The 6328-nt window shown below is 45.9% G+C and overlaps 1 long non-coding RNA gene across 1 annotated transcript in view; it reads right to left on the reverse strand.

Annotated features, from left to right (window-relative positions):
• Positions 1–2945: 2945 nt before the first annotated feature.
• The window catches only part of LOC126515288 (uncharacterized), a 9215-nt gene continuing 5832 nt past the window's right edge, over positions 2946–6328 (reverse strand). Inside the window, exons 2-3 of the long non-coding RNA XR_007595812.1 lie at positions 3456–3548; positions 2946–3060 (exon numbers count right to left, since the gene is read on the reverse strand). This is a non-coding gene — a long non-coding RNA (uncharacterized lncRNA). The remainder of the gene's footprint in view (positions 3061–3455; positions 3549–6328) is intronic.

Genomic DNA, 6328 nt, shown 5'->3' on the forward strand with positions numbered 1-6328 from the left:
ATTTTATATTCTCTGTATCTTTGTCCTGGAATAACTCTGTAGACCAGGCTGTCCTTGAACTCTCAGAGATCCGCTTGTCTCTGCCTCCCAGGCATTGGGATTAAAAGTGTGTGCTACTACACCTTGAACTCACAGAGATCTGTTTGTCTCTGCCTTCTAGGCACTGGGATTAAAGGTGTGTGCTACCACACCTTGAAGTCACAGAGGTCAATCTCCCTCTGCCTCCCAAGTGTTGGGATTAAAGGTGTGTACTACCACACCCAACTACTCTCTTTGTTTCTTTTTTTTTTAACTTTTAAGAACTTTTAACTTTTAGCTTGCATATATTTTTAACACACTGTAAATCATTTAAACATTTTCTTTATCTTTGAATCACTCTTTACTGTATATCTCTTTTTCTGGCCACATGAGTCTTTAATTTACTGAGCAATATGGGTAGGATTAAAGCCGTGGCTTTCCCAGCTAGATCCAGTCCATTCCTTAGCTTTCCAGCCTCGTGGCGGAGATACAGGCTGTAGCCATGTTTATAGCCACAATTCTATTGCATTTCAAGGTCCCTGCCAGCCAGCGAGCTACAACAGACAACAGTCAAGTCCTCTCTCGGTAGTTGGCCCTCCTGCCTCAGTCAGAGTTTGCCCTGGCAGGATGGCCCAGAAAGCCGGCATTTTAAAACAGCACAACTGGGGCTGGAGAGATGGCTCAGTGGTTAAGAGCATTGCCTGCTCTTCCAAAGGTCCCAGCAACCACATGGTGGCTCACAACCATCTGTAATGAGGTCTGGTGCCCTCTTCTGGCCTGCAGGCAAACAAGCAGACAGAATAATGTATACATAATAAATAAATAAAAAAAATAAAACAGCACAACTCTTTTCCTGCTACGGCTGAAAACCGGAATGCATGCTTTCAGCTTTTCACCAACACTGTTTAAGTGTTTCTTGGCAGGACCTCTTAATGAGCTGCAGGGTTTTGCAGCTAAAGCTGAGTCAGGAAGCCTCTCTTAGATGAGAGCACTTGCTTACCTCTAGTAAGCAGAGTAGACCCGAAAAATTGTTGCTACCAAGAAAACATGCTTGCTTTACTCTTTCCCAAGCTTTCTCAGGCTTTCAGTGGATTCAGTTGTCCACACGTCTGGGCACCATCTGTTGAAATAGGAGCAGCGGGGCTGCGTCCCCAGCACCCCAGCCGCTTGGCTAGCTTATGCCTCCGACCCAGGATGGATGTAGGCTAGAATCTTCCCGGTAAGTGTACCTTGGGGTGCTACAAACACTTACTAGAAATGGGCTAGTCCAGGTGCGAGAGTTAGCCGAGAAGAGGCTAGATAGAAATGGGCCAAGCAGTGCTTAAATGAATACAGTTTGTGTGTTGTTATTTCGGGCATAAGCTAGCAGGCGGCTGGGGTGCTGGGGATGAAGCCCCACCACACTTATTTCAACAGTGGTATCTTTGGAATTCAATGGACGATTGTTTGCCTCAGACTTAGGGATCCTGTGGTCAATACTAAAAATGCTATAGTAGGGGATATCCCAGTAAGTTAGTCCTTCATTTTCAGCAAATATATCTTGTTGTAAGAAACACAGCTCTCACCTCAAAGTGGCTAAAAGAGTTTATTATGGAGCCAACTAGGAGTGGCCATGGCCCAAGAACTTGGATTCCATGTTCCAATGTGGTATCAGTTTCATCAAGTTTTAATAGTATGTGAGGGGCACAGAAAAGAAACCACCAAAATGGCCCATTTGACCATGAAAGAGGGTGGTTTTTATGATAGTTAAGAAGGAGAAAATGCCCAGAGGCATTTGGAAGAGTTCCAGAGTAGAGAGAAAAGGATGCTGGCCATGACCAGGGCTGTCTGCAAGAGAAGGGGGAAGAGCAGGAGAGAATAGTAGAGATGGTGAGATGGGGGAGGCAGAACCTTGTCATTAGAGAATGAACGGGTGTCTGGGGGAAGGGAAGCCTCTGAGACAGGACAGGTCTGGGAATTTGAGGTAGAGGAGGAGGTGAGAAGGACCAAGATGCTAGAGTTGGGGGTTTGAAGTGTGTGACAGCTACTTGTGAACAGGGACTCTAGGAACCAAAACCAGCATGGGTTTGATATGAAACCACAGGCATTTGTCAATGGAGAGCTGTATGTTCCTTCTGCCAGAGAGGCAGGGGATGACTCCTCTTGGAACCTATTGCACAAGTTCCTGAGGAATGCTGGCTCTCGTTTAACTGCCAGAAATCCTCTGTGGTCCAGCTTGAGGTGGGCCAAGACCTATTATTTCAGGATATATGCACTTCCCAAGATTTAAAAATAAGGTAACAGAATAAAGAATACCATAAACCAACCAACGTTTCAAATACACTGGAAGGTACAGCAGGCAATGGGAACCCTCTGCCGGAGACTCCAGTCAGTGCCATCTGAGCAATGGGAACCCTCTGCTAGAGACTCCAGTGCCATCCGAGCAATGGGAACCCTCTGCCAGAGACTCCAGTGCTTTCTGAGCAATGGGAACCCTCTGCCAGAGACTCCAGTGCTATCTGGCTGTATTCTTAGCATTTGGGTTGGAAGCTAGGGTTCTATTTGTACATATCAAAGTAGTTACCACATACAGGGTAGGACAATAAATGACCATCTAAGGGGACTGAATTTAACAGCATTCCAACCACTGCACGTCATCGAAGTTCTGGTCCCTCAGTTGGCCTTTGTGATCTCTGCCTCTTTCCAGGAATTTCCTTCAGAGTTCCAAGATCGCTGGTGGAGGCAGGAAGTAGTATTCATCGCTAAACACTCTAGAATCCAGCCGAACTTGATGGCGTTGGAGAGAAAGAGAGCTGGGAGACAGAAAGAAGAAACTTCAAGAAGCAATGAATAGTTGAGGCCTTGACCATTTTGCTGGAAGAATTGTGGATTGATTTTATTTACATTTATCTAAGGGGGACATGCAAATGTTGGAGGTCAGAGGACACCTACGAGTCAGTTCTTTTCTTCTTGGAGATTGACCTCAGGCTTGTTGCTGGGCACCTTCAACCTCTGAGTCACCTCACCACCCTGAATTATGGATTTGCAAAAGTGCGCCGGCAGCTGAGGAAAATGGGAAATTAATAACTGTTGATTACAATCACGCTGATTTTAATTGCATGCGCTTCCTAACACTTGCACACCAGAATGACAATAAGGTGTGATTGCAGGTCCCCAGAGGCGGTGGCTGACTTCTCTGGTAGGCAGGTTTGATTGTGGCTGCATTCAAAGACCATTTAGATGTGTGTTGGGGTGGGGATCCAAATGGTACCCAAGGCTACCTTCCCTGACCAACTGGCACCAGAATGACACACTATGTTCTCAGCCCCAAGGACCTCTGTCACCATAAAGAGCCCTTCTTAGGGGATACAACCCACTGGATGATAATCGGGGGTGGGGGACTGGGGGGCATGGTATTTATATCTGTGTTCCAGCTGGAAATCAGAACTATGTCTCACCTTCTTAAAAGTCCTCAGGGCGTTCTTTAAATAGGGTTTCTTCTCTCTTCTATTTGATGAGTGGAATCACGATTTCCCAGTCCTCAACCAATCCTTGTTCCTCGTGAAGATTAAAAACAAACAGGGAGAGCATGTGGTTTTCCGCAAAACCGCAATACGATGGGGCTGAACAACCCACACGTCTTAATTGGTGCTTCTCATGCTACTGATGAAAAAGGCTGGCAGAGATTTATGAGGGCCTGGACAGCTGAGCACACCCTCCCCTTCTAGGGAAGCGGCTCCCTTTCTCTGGGGAAAAGAACAGTGTAACCATCCACGTCTCAAGATTTTAAACCGGAAGAAACGAAGCTAGCTGTCATGGCCTCAGAGGCTTTTGTTAGAGTAAGTAAGCCTTCGTTATCTTAGAGTTGTCCTTCGTGAGAGATTAGCTTCCGCTAATGCCCAGAGGTGGGAGGAGTTAATATGTAAATATGTTAAATATGTTCTTTTTTAAATCTAGAGCGCTGTCACACCGATTAGTTCACCTTAACAGCTGGTAAACCATTAGACAGAAGCCGAATTTTCAAACTAATCTAATCAAATTGTGCTCAGTTGGCAATGAAGGAAGGAGAGCAAGAGGGTGGAGAGGTAAAATCTCCAGCTCCTCAGCCTAAAACACCTGCACCGGGATGTGAAGCCCTCCCCTCCCTCCACCTGACCTGCTAGACACTTCAGCACAGACACTTATGTACAGAAACTTGATGACTTTTAGGCCCAAGAGTTCCTGAAAACCTCTTCTTCAACCCTGAGCCCCCATCCCTACCCCCAAATCTTGATGGTATATGCTTGAGTTGGGGTGCCTTATGGCATAGGCAAACTTCTGGAGAAATGAGTGTAGGCCATGAGACACCCTGACTCTTAGGGTGTACCCAAGGAAAACCACAAGATTTCAGGTCATACACACACAGCTGGTAACCATGTCACGCTTTAGAGATGAATGGAACTCATAACGCTAATTTCTTGGGACTGGGAAAATGGGTCAGTCAGCAGAGTGCTTGCCATGCAAGAATGAGGAACCAAGTTCAAGCCTCACAACTCACATTTATAAAAACAACAAAACAAACAACAACCAGGCAGCACTAGATGCACACGGTTCTGGGGGCTGAACTAAAAGGCTCCTCGTGTTGGCAAGGCAGGCAACACTTTACCCGTGGAGTTGTTTCCCAAACAGATGGATGCTTGACTATCAGATTCCCAGTCACACAGCATGGCTTTTAAGTCATGTTTCTTACAGAAAGGCTTTAAAAGGAGCCAAGCATTTCCAGCTTCATTAAAATCAAGTTATTAACATTGGTAAAATGCTATTCATGAATCAGATATAAATTATTCTGGACGCCCTCAGATTTTCCTCTGACGTCCTTGTCTCCTTCTCTAAGATCCAACCCTGAATGCCATGGCGCAGTGAGGCGTCTGTCTCCTTCACGTGTACCAGTCTCTAGCACATTTTTAGCTTCCTCTCGTCTTCCCGGCTCGGACTCTTCTAACGGAGACCAAGAAGTCATTTTGTTGGACACCCTTGATTTAGCTTTGCCTAATGTCTGAGTCAGAGTTGCTGGGGTCACACGTTTAGCAAGATCACCACGGAGGGAGGTGATGTGTCCCCCGGGGCACATGGCAGGGACACAGCCATCACTGCCTACCAGGAGTTTGAGATGCATCACCTGGAGGTTTCTTGTGGTTGTTGTTCTTCTCTGTGTAAACGGTATTGCTTTATATTGTTATTCAAATTAGTGATTAACAGTTTGGAGATCCTTGTTAAATTAGGCAAATTTGACCTCCATCTTTACGGGCCCATCGGAGTCTTGCTCTCCGATAGATGAGTTCATTGACAGGTGACGATTTTCTGATTCAGTTTGATTCTTTTTCTCAGTCAAGGATCTGACCGATGCTATTGTTTTTAACTGCGAGTGAGGGACTGAACCTAGAGCCTGGGTACTGGTGGGCAAGCTCTGTCTCTACCACTGAGCTACGTGTGCCTCGAACAATATAAACAGATGGGGAGTAACCATGGCTTTTCACCCTCGAAGACTCCTCTACCCCATGCCCACTTAAATACTCTCCTATGCCAAGCTCTGGCCCCTGACTCCTAAAACCAATGAAACTTTTGTGTTCTGCTTGAGTCCACACTGATTTATGTTGTGATGATGCAGGGTGCACCCAGGAAAGACATCTATAACTACAAATCCCACCCATGACGTTCCCTTCTCTCGGTGTTGTTCGCCCCTTTGTTTCTGTGGCTTTCTGGGCCTCTCTGGTGCCTCTGAATAGTTGTGTTATTATATCTCATCGATATTTCGTAATTATTACCTGGAGACCCATTAGTAGAATACGTGCTAGTACACACACACACACACACACACACACACACACACATGTGTAGCAAGATTAATAAAAACTCAGAGACAGAAATTGGGGTTCAACCTGAAGGTCAGAAATGCAAAACAGCCAACCACTGGTTCTTACCTTGACCTCAGTCCGAAATGGCGATCCTGCCTCTGGGAGTCTCAGAATAAGACTATAAGGGAGAACTGTCTCCTCCCAACATATATTCCTCTCTAGGGCTGGGATTAAAGGCATGCACCACTACTGCCCAGTTTCTATGGCAAACTAGTGTGGCTACTGCAATTAAAGGTGTGTGTTACCACTGCCTGGTCTGTAAGGCTGATCAGTGCATCTGTTTTACTCTCTGAACTTCAGGCAACCTTTATTTATTAAAATATAAATGAAATATCACTACACACACACACAGAGGAAGGGGTAAGAAGAGACAGAAAGTGGGGGGAGAGAGAGACAAAGACAGAGAGAGGGGGGGAGAGAGAGAGAGAGAGAGAGAG

This window comes from Alexandromys fortis, unplaced genomic scaffold (genome assembly GCF_014885135.2).
Source record: "Alexandromys fortis isolate MF-2015 unplaced genomic scaffold, M_Fortis_MF-2015_v1.1 scaffold_162, whole genome shotgun sequence".
Taxonomy (NCBI): Eukaryota; Metazoa; Chordata; class Mammalia; order Rodentia; family Cricetidae; genus Alexandromys; species Alexandromys fortis.